Source organism: Canis lupus, chromosome 4 (genome assembly GCF_011100685.1).
Source record: "Canis lupus familiaris isolate Mischka breed German Shepherd chromosome 4, alternate assembly UU_Cfam_GSD_1.0, whole genome shotgun sequence".
Classification (NCBI taxonomy): Eukaryota; Metazoa; Chordata; class Mammalia; order Carnivora; family Canidae; genus Canis; species Canis lupus.
Window position 1 is genome coordinate 25,697,272 of NC_049225.1, and position 19,818 is coordinate 25,717,089.

The window sequence follows — 19,818 nt, forward strand, 5'->3', positions numbered from 1 at the left end:
TTAACCAGGAATATAAGCAACTAAGTTATTAACTCATGTTCTGTTTTAGTTTTTTGTAACCACAAAAGACAAAGTCCTTTAATTAGGCAAGGAGGTAAAAAAATTTAGAATAACATATATGGAACTGTTAAATTTCTGATGAAGGAATGTCTTTGGGGAATGGTTTCTGTAGTTTAGTGATCTCAGCCCTAGCCCTGGGAGATTAGCCTAGGCAAATGTTAACTATTATAGCATTATTTTGGAAGGACCTTTAGTCACATTTATTGAGGTATAGATTACATAGAGTGAAATACACGTATGTTTTACTAAATAATCACCATAATCAAAATATAGAACATCTCGTACGGTTTGTTTTTAAGTTTTATGCATCTGAAGTTGGTATTACTAGTTATTAAGTGAACACACCTGTGTCACTACTACCAGATCAAGATAGAACACTTGTAGCACTTTAGAAGCAACTGTTATTTTGGCTTCTACTACTGACACTTAGTTCTGTCTCTTTTTGAAATAGAATCACCCAATATATAGACTTTTTCATCTTGCTCTGTCTCCATACTTTTTTGAGCGTTATCTTACTTTTTGACAACCTATGATGCTTTAGGTGCTTGTCTTTTTCCTTTTCATTCCTGGAATCAACCACTTCTTCAAGTAATCCTGGTTCCTTTAATTAGCAAACGATATTTAGAAACCCAGATCTGGGTGCTAGACATGCTCATTGCTAATTGAGGATCATTGCTTTGGGACCTTCTTAGCAAATAGATTGGCAATATATGTACGTATGATAACTCATGCATACATATCCATCTGTATTTATTTCCATATCTATCTATCTATTTATATATTTGAATTCCATGAGTTGAAACTGCTGATACCTTTGATTCTGGTCCAACAACAGAGTTCATTCTCGCCTACACCCTTTCCTTCCTTTTAACTTCTTCCTCTGTCATTGAAAGTTTTGGCTCTCATTATCTAAAATATATTTACTTATTTGTTCCATCCTAAAGTAGTTTTGAATTACTTACCCACACTCTTGTGCGCAATATATTTACTTTCTAGAGTTCACTATTTGTTTATAAAGTTCTTTTCATCTTTAGCCCTCTGATGTCCAGTCAAAATACTGTTCCAGAGTCACTTCAGATTAGTGCTTTTATTCCATCCACTTCAGTGTGTTTACGTTATTCATTTGTAATAAAGTTTGGTTTGTTTCTAAGAGTTTGTATTCCATTTTGGTTTCCTTTCATATCTAGGTTGGTTTTGTTAGTAAGTACAGTTCACCCCTCATGGTCAAGGTTCTGTGTGCTTTAACAAATGCGTAAGATCATGAAACTACCACCACATAACCACAGTTATGCTACAGAAGAGTTCCATTTTTTTACTTCTAGTTTTCTGAAGTGGTGGTACCAATTGATATGCCCACCATCAGTATATAGAATGGCTTTTATTTTTCCACATTTTCATCAGCATTTTCTACTGTCCATGTTTTTTATTTTAACCATTCTGGTGAGTATGCTCTGGTTTCTCATTGTGTCTTTCATTAGATTTTCCCTAAGTTAGTGAGGTAGAGCCCCTTTTCATTTGCTTATTAGAATTTAGATATCTTCTTTTGTAGAGTTCCTGTTGAAGTCTTTTGCCTATATTAGATTGTCTTCTTGATATATAATTCTATTAGCAGTCTGCATACAAGTCTTTTGTTAGATAAATGTATTGCAACTATATTCTCCCACCTTGTGGCTTTCCTTTTCATGCCCTTCATGGTATCTTTTGAGAAATAAAGCTCTTAATTTTAATATAGACCAGTTAATAATGTTTTTCCTTTATGGGTAATACTTTTCATATTCTTATAAAGAAAATCTTTGCATATCCCTAGCTCATTAAAAGGTTTTCCTATTGTTTTTTTTTTTCCCCTTAAAATTTATGTTACTCTTTTCATCTGCATTCACAGTCCTGGAATTAGAATTAATTTTTATATATGGTATGAGGTAGAGGGACAATTCATTTCTTTTGCCCATATGAATAACCAGTTGACCGACCATCATTTATTAAAAGGAACAACCCTTACTGCAGTAAATTGATACCTTTGTCACATTTCACATTACCTTATATCTGACAGTCTTTTTCTAGACTATTCTATTCCGTTGTTTTCTTTATCTTTATAACCAGTTTAGACTCTTATTTACTTAACTTATAATTAGTCTTTTTATTTGGTAATGCCAGACTTCCAACTTTGTTCTTCAAGCTTATCCTGGCTTTTCTTGGCCCTTTGCATTTCCGCATAAATTTTAGAATCATATTATTGTTTTCCCCCTGAAATTTCTTAATTCCTACTAAAATTTTATTGAATTGAATTATATATCGAATATCTTAGCCCATTTGGAAAGAATTGACATCTTTACAATATTGTGTCTTCCAATCCATAGAGTATTTTACTCTATTAATTTAGGTGGTCTTTAATTTTTCTCAAAATGTTATTTTTTTTTCAGTATAATGGTCTTACATATATAACTTTTATGAGATTCCCTCCCCCCCCCTTTTTTTTTTTGTATTTTCTTTATGTGAGCTCTATGCCCAACATGGGGCTTGAACTCACGACCCTAAAATCATGTGTCACATGCTCTACCAACTGAACCAGCCGGGCATCCCCATTTATTATTTATTTTTTGGTACTACCCTTTTTTTTTAATTCTGAGCTCAGATCAAGTATAGAAACATTCATAGTTATAAAGATCAGTAGAAAACCTTTCCATCATTACTAATTAGTCAGAAAAACTGATTAGTCTTTTATATACACACAAATTCACCCTCCAGTCTTTTATCTATCAACAAGTCCTCAGTTATCCACTCTCACCTTTATACATACAGGTACATCATTTTTAAATGACATACTTTAAGTTTCCAATTGTGTTTTACTGGAATATGAATTTTTATACTTGCTTTGTTTCTACTTATTAATTATAATAATATGTCTGTTGATTCTTTTGGATTTTCTGTGTATATAGTGGTATCATCTATGAATAATAACAGTTTAATTTCTTCTTTCCCAATCTTTGAATTTATTTTTTATTTTTCTTACTACACTATTAGCACAGTGAAGCACAGTGACTATGAGTATAACTGAAATGGTTATAGTGAGTATCTTTGTCTCATTCCCAATCTCCCATGGAAAATCTTCAGTATTTCATCAAAAAGGATAAAGTTTACTGTAATCTCTTTATTGGTTATAGTGAGTATCTTTGTCTCATTCCCAATCTCCCGTGGAAAATCTTCAGTATTTCATCAAAAAGGATAAAGTTTGCTATAATCTCTTTATAGATACTCTTTAACAGATTAAGAAAGTTTCCTTTCATTAATAGTTTACAAAGAGTTTGGTTGTTGATGATGTTGAGGTGTTTTTAGTCATAAAGGGAGTTGAATTTTATCAAATAACTTTTCTGTACCTATTAGAGATTGCTATATGATTTTTCACCCTCCCCCTTTTTTAATGTGTGAATTACTGCTTGATTTTGGAATGGTAAACATTCCATTTTCCATACATTATCGGGATAGTCCCAGTAGAGTCATGATATTCTTTTAATATATCACTGGATTTTATCTGATTATATTTATCTCAGATTTTTGCAGTGTTATGAAAGAGTTTGTTTCTTAATTTTTCTCTCTTGTAACTTCCTTGTTAGTTTGTGCAGGAACATTCTAATAACCTTATGAAGTGAATTAGGAAGTGCCCTTTTTCTGTTTTGGGAGAGTTTTATAAGCTTGAGGTAATTTTTATGTAAATATTTGAAAGAGTTCACCCATCAAAATATCTGGGCCTAGAGAATACTTTATTGGATAGTTTTTCATTACAGATTCTTCTTTAATTGAATAGGAGTGCCCGATTTTCTATTTCTTTCTATGTCAGTTCTGATAAATTGTATTTCTCTCAGGGTTTGTATATTTCACCTAAGTACTCAAATTTAATAGCATAAAATTATTTCTAGTATTCTTCCATCTTCTTAATTACTGTAGGATCTATAGTGATGTTCCTTTTTAGATTCCTAATCTTGGAATTAAATATGTGCTCTTACGTCAGGCTCCCTGCATGGAGCCTGCTTCTTACTCTACCTGTGTTTCTGCCTCTCTCCTCTCTCTCCTCTCTGTGTATTCTAATGAATAAATAAATAAAATCTTTAAAAAAAAAAAAAAGGGATCCCTGGGTGGCACAGCGGTTTGGCGTCTGCCTTTGGCCCAGGGCGCGATCCTGGAGACCCGGGATCGAGTCCCACATCGGGCTTCCTGGTGCATGGAGCCTGCTTCTCCCTCTGCCTGTGTCTCTGCCTCTCTCTCACTGTGTGCCTATCATAAATTTAAAAAAATAATAAAAAAATATTAAAAAAAAAATAAATGTGTGCTCTTTCTCTTTTCCTTGATCACTCTTCCTTTAAGTTTATGCTAATTTGGATTTTCAAAAGAAGTAGATGCCAAGATGAGGCTTGACACTCAAGAGATTAATGGAAGGAAACACCTATAACAGAAGATAAATTAGAAGCCTGAGGAAACAGGGAAACCTATCAAATTGTTGTACAAGTCTGACCCTTGTGTTAGCAGGACCAAAGGAAGGTTGGGCAGGAAGACACATAGATTGCAATGCAGTTAGGTTTTGACAAAGCCAGAGAGGAATCCACAAGCCAAAGTTGCCCAACAAGCAAAGTTGCCCAAAGGAATCCCATGTATCTCAAGAACAGGTCTCTATGCTACTCTGTTGTGCTCAAGGGAAACATGGCCTCAGTATGAATGCAGTGGTGAATTTCAGACCATAGTTCCACTTGGAATATCTGAGAGGCACATTTTCATGGCCATGACAAGATTTATCAATTTTATTAGTCTTGTAAAGAACGAGGGCACCTGGGTGGCTCAGTCTGCAGTAAGCCAAGGTCATAATACCAGGGTTCTGGGACTAAGCCCCATTACCAGTTCCCTGCTTACCATGGAGTCTGCTTCTCTTGTGGAGTCGTGCTCTCTTGCTCTCCTTCTGAAATAAATAAAATCTTTTTATGAAAAGAAAAATAGCCAACCCTGTCTTTGTTGATTTTCTCCATTGAATGTTTTATTTTTTAAATTTTGCATACTTTTTCTTTATTCTATTTTCTACTTACAAAATTTCTAAATTTTGATATGTCTATTTTATTATTTTTAGTTCAAAACATTTTCTAGTTACTATTGTGATATATTCTTTAGAAGTTATTTAGGAAGTTCTGCTTAATTTATAAATATCTGGAATATATTTAGATATTTTCTAATTATCTTTTTCTGATTTTTGGTTTAACTTTATCATGGTCAGACAGAATGATTTTATTTAGTTCTTCAAAATTTGTTGAAACTTTGTCTTATTGAACATCATGTGATCAGTATTATACACATTTTTTGTGCATTTGAAAACAATATATATGTTGCCATCCCTTTTTTTTAATATACCAACATTCTTAAATATAGTCTTACTATATACAGAAAGGTCAGTTTTGTTGAGTTTGTTGTCCAGATCATTTATACTCTTGTTTAGTTTTTATCTGCTTGTTTTATCAGTTATTGAGAAATGTTTATTAAAGTGTCCTCCTATGGGGAGCCAGTTTGGCTCAGTGGTTGGGCATCTGTCTTTGGCTCAGATCATGATCCTGGGTCTTGGGATCAAGTTCTGCATCGGACTACCCACAGGGAGCTTGCTTCTCCCTCTGCCTATGTCTCTGCCTCTCTCTCTATGTCTCTCATGAATAAATAAATAACATCTTTAAAACACAAAATAAAATAAAAATAAAGTGTCCTCTTATGATTGGGATTTTTATATATCTCGTTTTGGTTCCATCTAGTTCTGCTTTATATATTTTGAAGCTTTCATTCATGTGTAAGCTATATATATATGTATGTAAATGACGTGTATAAGTTTAGAATTTTTCTATCTTCTTGATGGATTGAACCTTTTATCATTTGGAAATATCCTCCATTACCTCTAATGATGAATATCTTTTGCATCTATTATTAGTTTAACTGCCAGTTTTATGTTGTTTTAGTGTTTGCATGGCTTTCCAATCCCTTTACTTTCAACCTTTCTGTTCTTAAATACAAGATTTTTTTTGGTAATTAGAATGCACTTTATTGTATTTTTTAAATTCATTCTATCCTTTAATTGGAGTCTATTTATATTTAATATACATTACTCATATAATTGGATTCCTATCTCACATCTTACTCTTTGTTTTCCTGTTTGTCTCACATGTTTATCTTCTTTTTTTCTTCTTTCCTGCTTCTTTTGGAATTGAACAAGGTTTTTTTTATTCATTTCCTTTTCTATTTGCTTGGCAGTTGTATATCCTTTTGATGTTTGCCCTAAAGATTACAAAAATGTATCCTTGACATATTGAAGTCAAACATAAACTGTAAGGTTTGCCACTTCTCATACAATGGAAGATCTTAGAAGATTTTAATTCCATTTAAGACCTCCAACCTTCTGTATTATTGTTGTCAGTCACCTTAATTCTACATTTTAATGCCTTGTAGTGACAAAATACTGTTATCATTTTGTGCAGTTGAATTTTACTCTTTACATTGTTGTTCTTCTCCTCCTGCATTTCCATGTTTTCATCTGAATAATTAAGAATTATTTTATCATTTTTCTTCTGCCTCCCCTTGCTTCTTTTATTATTCCACCGAGAATGTGGATTCTCTTAATTTTTGTTTGCAGATTTTTTTTTCTTTTTTTGAGAAAAGGGAAGGGAGCAAGCATGGGGGCTGCTGCAAAGTGAGAGCGGGGAGAGGGAATCCCAAGCACTCTCCATGTTCAGCACAGAGCCCAACGTAGGGCTTGATCTTAAAACCCTGAGATCATGACCAGAACTGAAAACAAAAGTGGGATGCTTAACCAATTGAGCTACCCAGGCGCTCCTGCAGTTATCTTTTATTTTGCCTTTCAATAAGTATAGAACTCTGTATTAGACGGTATATTCTTTGACTCTTTACAGTGACTTCCATAATCTTTGGATTCTTTTATTTTTGTCAAGAAGTCAGTTGTTAGGGGATCCCTGGGTGGCTCAGTGGTTTAGCGCCTGCCTTTGGCCCAGGGCGCGATCCTGGACTCCCGGGATCAAGTCCCACGTTGGGCTCCCTGTAATGGAGCCTGCTTCTCCCTCTGCCTGTGTCTCTGCCTCTCTCTGTCTTTCTATATATATCTATCGTGAATAAATAAATAAAATCTTTAAAAAAAAAAAAGAAGTCAGTTGTTAGTCTTATTCTTGCTTCTTTAGATATATTTCCACTTTCTCTGTCTGGTTTTTAGAATTTTTCTTTGACTTTAACTTTGGACTTGGTTCTGGTTTTCTTGTATTTATCCTGCAGAGTTTTTAGTACTTGGATCTGTGGTTGATGACTCTTACCAGTTTTGGAGATTTTCCAACCTTTATCTCTTTGGATACTACATTCCTCTCTTTCTAATTGGAACACCAGTTACACATATCTTAGTGACCTGGCATTTAGTTCACTATCCTCCCTTCTACTTTGTCCAATCTGCATTTCAACACCTCATTGAGTTCTTTATTTCATTAGTCACATTTTTTACTTTCTATATTATTAGATCCCTTTTTTTATTATCATCAGTTCTATACTATAATCATCTATCTTGTCATTTATTTTTTGAACATGTTATTGACAGTAATAATTTGCATATTCAAAAATTATATCTTAGTCATCTATGAGTCTTTTTTTGTCTTCTTTTGGGAAGGCCTCATGTCTTGGTTTGCCTGATATATTTTCATTAAATGCTATATATTGTCCATAATAAACTATAGCATTTCTGTTGGTGGTATTATTTTCCTATAAAAAAACAGCTAGAGGGATCCCTGGGTGGCGCAGCGGTTTGGCGCCTGCCTTTGGCCCAGGGCGCGATCCTGGAGACCCGGGATCGAATCCCACGTCAGGCTCCCGGTGCATGGAGCCTGCTTCTCCCTCTGCCTGTGTCTCTGCCTCTCTTTCTCTCTGTGACTATCATAAATTAAAAAAAAAAAAAAAAAACAGCTAGAGCAGATAGTTTGAGGACTGAACCAACTCCAGGTTGAGTTACAGCTTTTCTAAGGCTTTTAATTTGCCTCCACTCCTATGCTATAACTCTCCTGAAATCTCAACTGAAATTCTACAGTATTTACTAGGGCCCATACTTGATAGGTTGTTGTTGGCACCATATGAGTGCTAAAAATGCTACTCTGCCTTTTAGAGGCCTTCTGCTTAGTGTCTTGCCTTCTTGTCCTGTAACATTACAAATTTGGCAAATACCTTTCCTTCTCCTAAAGAACATGATACCTCAATTCTGACTGCCTTGGCAGCCCCAAACTCCAGTTTTTGTTTCAGCATCCTGGAGATTGTCAAAAGCTCTGTTGACTTTTCTGTCTCTTATTAAGAGCCCTTTTCCTAGATTCTCAACCTCTAACCCAGTGCCAAAAATTTACAAGTGCCCTGAGGGGGAAATCAACTTTTAAATGTCACCCTAGCTTCTTAAGGTTTTCTACTCCCAGCAACGTTATCTTACCAAGTCTTGGCTACCTTGACAGTGCTCTCATACCTGCATTTATTTTTTTTTATTTTTATTGTATAGCTTCTCTATCTGCTTATCGTATAGGAAGTGATTTATCACAAGCTATGGCATTAGAGCCTAAATTAAAGTTCCTAGTCAATATTTTTAATTGTAAAATAGAAAAATATATGGCTCAAGAAAATTAAGTGTATTCATCTGTTATATAAGGTTCTTAGCTGATTTAGCAATACTACCATCCATAACCTACTTTGAGAATGGGTGGATGCAATAATTTACACAAGATCCCAAAGTTAGAGCCAAAAAAACTGGATCAGACCAAAAAACTCGGGCCCAAAAAAAAAGTCAAGGAGCCCAGGTGGCTCAGAGGTTTAGTGCTGCCTTCAGCCCAGAGTGTGATCTTGGAGACCTGGGATCAAGTCCTGCATTGGAGCCTGCTTCTCCCTCTGCCTGTGTCTCTGCCTTTCTCTCTCTCTCTCTCTCTCTCTCTCTTTCTCTCTCTTTCTCTCTCATAAATAAATAAATAGAATCTTAAAAAAAAAAAAAATCCCAGCATCTTGAATCCCAATCCAGTCTAATCTATTCTATACTACATTGCCTCATTTATTTACAGCAGTGGTTCTCAACCAGGAGCAGTTTTTCCCTTCACTTTTGGTTGTTACAGTTGGGTGGGCAGTAGGAAATGGACAAAAGCCAAAGATGCCACTTATATATCCTGTAATATACAGGACAGCCATCAACAACAGAGATTTATCTGGCCCAAAATAACAGGAATGCCAAGATTGGGAAAACCCTGGTTTATAGCTTTTAGTGTATCTGAGAATGTATATTTAAAGGATCACTTTCTGCCTCTTCATTACACTTAACCATTAGAGCAATACCAATAGATTTTTGTATTCTAAATCTTCCTGTAGGAATACATCCAGAGACCTTTTGACTCAAGAAAATGTACGTATATGATCTAGTATATATTTGCTTAACTCTGTTTCTCAGAGCTTCAGCCATATAATCTCTAATTTTAAGACTTCTCTTCAGTTAGAATTTTTTAGAACTGGTTAAAACAGTCCCACATGGAGGTGTGTATACATATCTTATAAATGCATTATGTGTATGTGAAGGATATCTAATGATAGCTACATTTACCTACATGTTTATAGATATATATGTACACATTAAATTAAATGGTTCTTAGATAATGTATCCATCTTCTTTTAAAACTCCAAAGTCAATTTCTATAATTGAAAACTCTTGAAAATATATTATAAATGGATATTTATCTGAGAAGTATATTACCAAATGTTTTTCAGAATAATTACTGTTTTTGCCCAGTGAGTGATTTTTCTAAAATTCAGTTAGACTCCAAAATTTATTTTTCAGAACATTACAGCTTGGCGGCAGAATTTTATTTTGGCTGAAACATGGCGTGTATGTCTTTGGCTCAGATAAAAGTCTTCGGAGGTGTAGCAGAAAAATCTGATTCAGATCATTGAACAGTTAAAATTTTCTTAGGTTAAAAGAAAAAAGTGGTTGCTCATTGGACATTAAAAACTGCTTAAATGAAGACTTATCTATTGCTTTATTCCTTTAAGCCTTAGCCAAGACAGTTTATCCTAATTAAATTTCTTTAGAAGTGTACATCATTTTTTATATTCATTGACCTTTGAAGTAGCCAAAATAGAAGCCACTATTCCTAAGGATTTTCCCCTGTTGTTTAATCTTGGCCCATGAAGTTTATTTAGCTTTTTTCTGCTTCTGTTAAACTATTTTAAGTTCTTATATTCAGTGCCTTTCTGGTTTAATAAGCAATCTAAAGCCCTAAGAAAATGTCCTAATTTGTTGTCAAATTAATCATTTAGCACTTAGCCCAATATTCAATTTATTTATCTTTTTTTTTTTTTTTTTTTTTTTGAGAGAGAGAGAGAGAGAGAATGCATGTGCAAGCAAATGGGAGAAGGAGAGAGGTGAGGAGAATCTTAAGCAGGCTCCACACCAGCATGGAGCCCAATACAGGGCTTAGTCTCACAACCCTGAGATCAGGACCTGAGCCAAAATCAATTCAGACACTTAACTAACTGAGCCACCCAGGTGCCCCTGATTTACTTATCATATTAAATTTTGCCTGTATTTTTATTTCATTTAGTTCTAGAAAACTCTACCCTTACCTACCTTATAACAAAGGGGAAATTTTTTTTAACTGTTCTCTGAATAGGCAATACATCCATATGGTTCAGAATTCAAAAGATACAATAATTAGGACTGTTCAACTGTCCAGTACTTATGAGGAAGTAAACAGTTTTTCATTATTAAGATGACCATAAAACTTAACAAAACTCAGATATATTTGAGAGTGAAAGAGAGTACCATTAATTATACTAGGGCTATCCTGAGCAAACCAGTCCATATTGTCATGCTCCTTATTATAGATAGTAAAACAAAGATATTTAGTGAAATGAATTCTTGTATTGCTTAAGTTTTTGTGCTGTGCTATTTCTAACATTTCTTCCAATTCAAAGATCTTTGATTATGTGCTAAGAATATGCCAGGTAATATAGAACTTAAAGAAATCTGAGACTCTCTAACAGGACAAGTGGGAATGGTAAAATACCAATAGATAAAACAGTAAAGTAGCAGTACAGATGAATTCAGATCACTGTGGTTTTACTGAGCACCTACTGTGTGTCAAGAATTATGGTTATAAAAATAAATGAGACAAAAATTCTATTTCTTGAAATCTAGGAGAGGCATAACCCACTAACACAGTAAGAGAAGTAGTATATGACTTTAATGAACTACCCTTTATAGGACAGAAGACACAAGGAATTGGAGAAAGTTTCACAAAGAAGTGGTGTTTTAATGAGGCTTTGAAGAGTACAGTTCATTTTTGGCAAGTTGAGATTCCAAAGGAATATAAATTGATGGAATAACAAGATAAAAATGCAAAGAGGCCTTAAAAGGTATAATGTATCACAGAGAATGTCAAATATTGGGGAGAGATTTGTGGGTAAACATGAATGATAAGTTGTGATAGGTTTTTTAATGCTTTGCTGGGCAGTACATGATTAAGTGCTTAAAGTACATACAGAAGGAGCGATGCCTGAGTGGCTCAGTGGGTTAAGCATCTAATTCTTGATTTCAGCTCAGGCCATGATCTCAAGGTCATGAAACTGAGCTCCGCATCAGGCTCTGCACTCGGTATGGAGTCTACTTGAGATTCTCTCCCTCTGCCCACCCTCCCTGCTTGCTCTTGTTGTTCTCCCCCTCCCCATTAATTAATTAATTAATTAATTAATTAATTATCTTGAAGTGCATACAAAGGAAGAAGAGATCATTTGGGCTGAGAAACATCTTGTGGTCAGTTTATCATAATGCACTTTTATTTGTTTATAAAGCCCTGTTTCAGAGGGATCAGTGAATACTAAACGTGAAGATATTTTTATTTTCTAATTAAATGCCAAAGAATAAAAACTGCAATAATCCCTCTAAAAGGTATTAGTAATGAATAAACCTGTGGGGTTAGAGTGAGACAAATTTGATAGGGTTAGGAAAATTGTAGAGAAAAAGCTATATATAAACCATGGTAAGAGCACTAGGGAAAATGCCTTAGAAAATTAATAAAGATTGGTTTGGTTTAAAGATGATAAACAAAGACTAATGTGAAAGGGTAATGAATTCAGCCATGGAGACAGTTCATACTAAAGTGCCTTCTAAAAGAAGTGCTACTGAACTAGCTTTATTAAATATTTTCTTTCCTTAAATTAAGGAAAAAGAGTCAGTAACCCATTAATAAAATTTGTAGTTGAGACTAAACTAGGAGATAATATATCTATTAATAAAATTATAGAAATTCTGATACTAGAAACCAGAAATAGAAGTTCAAAGTAACATTTAAAATTAAATAAATATATTCATCCCATTTTAAATCTACATAGAAGCAGCAGGTAACACTAGAGAAATGTCTTCATTTTCAGGAGATATTCATGGTTTAGTGTTTAATAAGTGAATGATAGACTCCCCTAAAATTGAAAGCAGTAGAAATATGTCTTCACTAAAGAGTCTACATTTACAAGCTGTATAATGTGATTATAGTCTACGATTCAAGGTGTTTTTTTGTGAAATTTTTCATATAAATCTTTGTCATTGAACTTTCTAGAGAACACTGTTCCTTCTGTGACTCACATTTTAATGAAGAAACTGTTCTGTTTTAAAATGGTCTTATTCCTTCTAGATGTTGCTTAAATATGTGGAGTATAGCTAGGTCTTAAGGAAGATTGGATGAGGAACAATGAATGGAGGCCTAGACAAAAAGTCTAGTTCCCTGAAACAGTTACATGGACCCCTAGCAAGGTTCATGTCGAAACTCCTGGTTAATATGAATATGCCCCTGAGTCCTAGAAAGTAAACCATGGCCTTGACCATCTGTGACTTACAGTACTAGGATTAACCATTATATTTCCACCATAAATTACAAGTCATAGCATGATTATTGTGAAAGATCAACAGTGCTCTTTGTTATGATCGAATAGTATTGCAGTCAGCTATTCTGGAATCTGTTAAGCCATTATAACAAATCCATATAGGCTTAAGATTTTTAGAGCCTTGGCTATAGCTACTTTGAGAATTTGACACAAAGGCTAATCAAAAAGCTTTATTTTGAAATAACCTTCAATTTATCCATTCCTATCTTCACATTCCTCTATAAAGAATATCTACATTTAGATTTTTTTAAAGATTTATTTATTTATTTATAAAAGAGAGAGAGAGAGAGAGAGGCAGAGACATAGGCAGAGGGAGAAGCAGGCTCCATGCCGGAAGCCCGACATAGGACTCAATGCCAGGACTCCAGGATCACGCCCTCGGCCAAAGGCAGGCGCTAAACTGCTGAGCCACCCAGGGATCCCCTCATTTAGATTTTTTTAATTGGATGTTTTATAAGTACAAAGAACTATTTAGAGGGAAAAAGATAAAATGTTTATTTATATAATATATATTAATGAAATATATTACTATATTTTATATTATATATTATATAGATATATTAATATATGTTTAATATATATATTAAACTTTAACTGAACATTCAGCTGCAATAAACTTTTAGAAACCTACTCATTGGTATGTCAGCATAAGAAGTAGATCATAATAGGGTCATTAGGTTTCTTTGACACGTGATAGCAACAACCCAACCCAGCATACACTTGTAAGCTTATCTATTAAGCATAAAGGCATTTGTCACCATTGACAGTACTGACATTTAATCTGGGATCTGTTCACAGCTCAGTTTTCCATGTGTTACTATAAGTTATTTGGTGGTTTCAATTCAGAATCAAAGCATAGCTAGCTTTTCTCTTCGAGTTACGCTAAATTTTACCTAAACAGGGGAAAATGGAAATATTATATAGATCTTGTTGGGGTGATAATTTTCCTCCAGATGAATCATGCCAATCAAGGTTTCGAGAATTGACCTTTTGTGCTGTTTCTATAGTTTACAAGCCAAAGCTGTGATAAAGTAGATTATAGTAAGTTAGATTAATGGACTAGGAAGGAAGCATAGCGGATCGGTAAGCATAGTGGATCGGTTAAATAGGAAAGTCAGGAAAGCAGAGTGGTGGGGACTGGGAAAAAACTTAATTCAGGTGAGGCAGATGTTGAGATAAAGTAGATCCAGGAGTTGGTAGCAAGTCATTTTAAGTACAGTTTCCAAGGGTACAGCAGCCTCAGCAGTTCTGGTATGAACACACCAAGTTATTATGTGAGGTAGGAGTGGTTGTGGAAAAAGGAAAAAAGCTCTTTCTCAGGAGGCTATCGGTATCATTCAGAGAAGTCTATTCTTATATAAAAGGAGCTGTATTGGTCTTCTAAGAGGAAAGGTTGCCAGAAACTGGCAAACACTAAAATGCTTAACAAATACATTGGAGTTAGAGCAGTTTAGTTTTTAGAAAGTGGAGCCTAGAATGCTAGGAAGGATAATCACTCAGGGCTAAGACAATCTAGATTGAAGCCCAGGCCAGTTCTAAGAATTGATTAGTACAGAAGACAATTTGTTAAAACAAAAGCTCTGCAGTTCCAGTTGGGCTGGAACTTACATCTTAACGTCTAAAGTAATTCTATGCTCTACTCTTGATACATATCCTGTCCTTGTTAGAACTATCTTAAAGTTGGGGTACCCAGCTCTGCAATTACAGCCTGAACTGTAAAGACCCAGGAAAGTATAAGGAAGGCAAAATGAGGAAGGACTTCATGCAAAAATGATACAGGACTTGAAATATCAGGTATCTGAACATGTCTATGACAAGAACCAAGTTGCAACTTAACTGAAATGCTATATTGAACCACTGCTGTTTCTAACATATACTGTGCTGGAGTTTTATTGGAAACAAAGGCATATGGCCCTTTAGAGAGCTTATACATAAATAAAGCAGGTAGGATACACACTAGAAAACTATACATAGAAAACATTATTTGAATTTTACCAAGAAATGGGCTGTAGAAATAAAATAATGCAAGCATGAGTTCACTTTACATAGTGATCATAGTGATTTGCACAGTGATTTGTGCAATATAAGTGAGGTTTTGGTGCAGACAAGAACTAGAAATGACCTTAGAGATCATCTGGTACATCTTGAAGTTTGAAAAATAATTGAGACCCACTGCTGGTGGGAGAAATTTTGTACAGCTTTCCTGGGTGACAGCTTGAGAATACATATCAAAAGCCTTTAAAATATGCATATCCTTTGACTCAGTAATTTTAGTTACAGGAATTAATCCTATGGAATAATTTAGCATATGCACAAAGATTTACATACAAGGATATTCATAACAACATTGATCTTAAATTTTTAATGTTTTTAACTTTTCATTTTGCAGCAAAGAGATTGCAAAAATACAGATCTTCCATATATCCTTCACTCAGCTTTCCTAAACACTAACATTTTATATAACTGTAGTACAATTATCAAAACCAGGAAATTAATATTGAAAGAATATTATTTAAAAAGCTACACACCTTCTTCAGATGTTACTAGTTATTTCACTAATGTTCTTTTTCTGGTCTACAGTATACAATCCAGGACCCCACATAATGCATTAGTAGTTAGTCAATTTCTCTTGTTTTTTCTTCTAAGTTTCTCTGTGAATGGAATTTAAAAATACATGAATATATGCATACATCTATACCTATTTCTGTATCTATTTGTCTATATCTGTGTGTGCATGTATATATGTGTGTGTGTGTATATATATATTTTTAATATGAGTTCATACTGATCTTGCCTACTCCAGTATAACACAACAGCATTTCCCCCCACAGTTAATTTTAACTTTCTAAATGGTGTGTATAAGGTTATCATGGCTCTGTAGATACTGTGGTGTCTCTTTACAAAGATATATTTAATGAATTGTCTCTCTCCCCACATCTCTTCTCCATTCCCATTTTCCCATTATTCCATCCTTTTTCCACCTACCACTTTTTTTTTATCTTTACTTTTTATTTTTATTTTTATTTTTATTTTTATTATTTATTCATGAGAGACACAGAGAGAGGCAGAGACATAGGCAGAGGGAGAACCAGACTCCATGCAGGGAGCCCTATTGTGGGACTCCAGGATCACACCCTGAGCCGAAGGCAGACGCTTAACTGCTGAGCCACCCAGGTGTCCCTTCACCTACCTTTTGAAGGCAACTGAATTCATTAGTTTCTGATTTATTCTTCCTGTATTTCATCTTATTTTTCCCCAAACAGCTTTATTGAGATATAATTCATATACCGTATAATTTACGCATTTAAAATGTATAATTCAGTTTTTTTGTATATTCACAGTTTTACAACCGTCACCACCGTCAATTTTAGAACATTTTTGTCACCCTAAAAGAAACTCCTCAAAAAAAAAAAAAAAAAAGAAAAAGAAACTCCTCAGTTTCTCTAACTTTTGCCAGCCCTTTGCAACCAACATAAATTTATTGTCTTTCAGTTCTAAAGGCTGAAAGTCTCTAATATCATCATGTAGAGTGATAAAGATATCATAGGGCCATGTTTCCTCTCAAGTCTATAGAGAAAAATTCTTCCTTGTATCTTCCTAGCTTCTTGTGGCTCTTGACAATCAATCCTTGGCATTTCTTGATAAAGTCCTTGGCTTATAGCTCTATCTCTGTATGTCCTCACTTCTTATTTAAGGACATTCTTAACTCATTACATATGCAATTGCATCTGTCTTATTTTTTTTTTTAAGATTTTATTTATTTATTCATGAGAGACATACAGAGAGAGACAGAGGGAGAAGCAGGCTCCCTCTGGGGAGTCCGATATGGGACTTGATTCCAGAACACCGAGATCACAACCTGAGCCCAAGGCAGACACTCAACCACTGAGCCACCCAGGTGCCCCTCAACCAGGGCTTCTATTGGAAAACAATTATACACTTGACGGGATGAGCACTGGGTGTTATGCTATATGTTGGCAAATGGAACTCCAATAAAAAAATATACAAAAAAAAAAGAAAAGAAAGAAAAAAAAGGAAAACAATTATACATATTTTTCCACACCTTGCTTTTTCAGTTAATACATCTTGGAGATCGTTCCATGTGTTTAGGACTGTGTAATATTCCATTTCATTAATGCACCATCCTTTAATTTAACTAATCTTCCTGTGTACATCTTGGTTATTTCTAGTCTTTTGTTGTGACAAATAGACTAGTGCTATGTGTAATGACCAAAATAATTGGAAACAATACAACTGTCTATAAACAGTAAAATAAATAAATGATACACTAATACAGTGGGATATGTAATGAAAAGAGAATTAATGAATAATATTACACTTAACAATATGAATGAATATAGCAAATACAATGTTGAGCCAAGTCAGGCCTGAAAAAGTGAATCCTGACTTCGAACTTAGATAGTAAAAATAGCTCCTATTAGACCATTCTTTCTTCAGGTAGCAATTATAATGCTGAACAAAATATAAAAGCCACAACCTGGGAACACTAGAAAACAAGGAAAATTAGGCAGAAACTGAAGCAAAGGTGTAGTCTTAAGTTTTCTCTTTTTGTGGCTTTTATCTGTAGTGCAAGCCCAAGTTGGCATTAAGTGGCATGCCTAAAACTTGATAGAAAACATGCAGTCTGACTGACAGGTTAGAATTTGAGTCTAACAAAAGATTAACTGCTTATTTTATGGGGAAAAAATCAACTCTCTTCATGGAAACACAGTTGTCTGGTCTCTACAACAGGGGTCAGCAAACTTTCTTAAAGGGTTTAATATTAAATATTTTAGATTTATAGGCCAAGTGGTCTCTGTTGCAACTACTCAACTATGCCATTTTAATGCAAAAGCATCTATAGACAATACATGCACAAATAGGCATAGCTGTGCTCCTCTAAAACTTTTTTCACAAATCAGGTGACCTGCCCACTGGCTATAGTTGGCCAACTCCTACTCCACAATGTCTCATTTACAATATTCATGGTACAATACAAATTATAAGACATACAAAGAAACGTGTACAATGAAGAACAAAAGAAATCAGTGGAACTGGGTATCTAGCCAAAGGAAACAAAAACACGAATCCAAAAAGATATATGCAGCTCTATGTTCATTGCAGCCTTGGCATTATTTACAATAGCCAAGGTGTGGAGGCAGGCAGCCCAAGTGTCCGTTGATAGACAAGTGCATAAGTAAGATGTAGTGTGTATGCACACACACACTGGAATATTACACAGCCATAAAAAAGGATAGCGTTGTGTCATTTGTGACAACATGGATGGACCTGGCAGATACGATTCTGTGTGAAATAAGTCAGACTGAGAAAGACAAATACTATATGATTTTACTCATATGTAGAATCTAAAAAACAAAACGAATGAACAACAAAAAAGCAGAATCAGAAAACAAAAAGTTAATGGAAAAGAAGAATTTATTTAACCCAATATAGGTAATGAGGTAACATCCTACTGTGTTCCAGGCACTAGTAACATACTCTATATGTGGCAGTGTCTATCTCCAGGGAACTCACAATATATGAAATAGAGATATGTAAAGAAATAATCACAATTTGTGGTAATAAGAACAGTAGTAGATGAATACTTAAGGTGTTAAAGACCTAAGAAGAAGCAACAATTGCATGGAGAAGTCTAAGAAGTGCTTTCTAGAGATTTAACATTAGGGGTATTTGAGGCTTGATAAGCAAAGAAGGAAAAAAAATTCTACGCAGAAGAAACAATGTATACCAAGGCATAGGCAAAGAAGAATAAAGCATCATGCATTGGGGAACAGATTTTATATGCCTACAGTGCAAGCTAAACATAGGTACAAGAAGCTAGAGAGATAAAGAAGGACTGCATTACTAAAGGCAAAAAGACACCAGGAAAGAAGGTTTAATAGAACTTAGCAATTATGTAACAAGACAAAAGTGATCGAAAGATGATAATACAAAAAGATAAGAACTCAGTATTAAGAATTACACAGTGAATAGGTAGTTTTCATCTGAGTGATGCATATATCTAGAAGGTCTTTTTTAAGTATGTATGATGAAAAACAGTAAATCAATGAAAGTCTGAATATAAAATACTCACATAGATTCTTAAAGTCAACCAACAACATAGAATTGATTATTATGCCAGTTGACCATTGGAATAATTACAAACTGTAAAAGAAAAGAAAAATTACCTGAATGAATATTTTTCTCAGGAGAAAGAAGAAATTTTTAGATACATATGGAATAACTGAAGAAGAAACAGAATTGCTATCAATGTTCCAAAGGTTTGGTTTTAAATAATCAAATTAATTCCTCTTTCATTTGTTTTAAAATACTGTTGTTTCAAGAACCACCAATTATCAGCTAATGCTGGAAGTCTGTAATTATGTGTTAATATATGACAAGACTGGCAATCTCCACAGAAGACTGGCACTTAGCAGAATGCTTAAATCTGCTAGTGGTCCAATGAATCGGTAGCTCAGAAATTTTCCTAGAAAGTAACCTCTGTTGTTCAAATTATATATCCATTTGTAGAGGAAAAAAACCTACAGAGTACAGGCAGTGTTACCTGAATTATTATAGAGTAATTGATTAGAAATCCAAATCAAAATTCAATACTCTGGATTCAGATGCATGGCTGCTTGAAGCCTGGAGGGCAGGAAGAGGTAGGGGCTTATAAAAAAACACAAAGAAGGGATGGATATGTTCATTATCTCGGTTGTGGTGATGGCTTCATGGATGTATACCTATTCAAATTTGTTAAATTATACATTTTAAATATGTATAGCGTATTGTATGTCA

The 19,818-nt window shown here is 34.3% G+C and overlaps 1 protein-coding gene and 1 non-coding gene across 10 annotated transcripts in view; one reads left to right on the forward strand and one right to left on the reverse strand.

Moving 5' to 3' along the window:
* Window positions 1–19,818, forward strand: part of ADK (adenosine kinase) — a 508,004-nt gene that overhangs the window by 424,532 nt on the left and 63,654 nt on the right. The gene's annotated exons all lie outside the window — the stretch shown is intronic.
* Window positions 2,684–2,752, reverse strand: LOC119871706. Its single transcript, XR_005358775.1, has one exon. It is a non-coding gene; the product is annotated as a small nucleolar RNA U2-30 (small nucleolar RNA).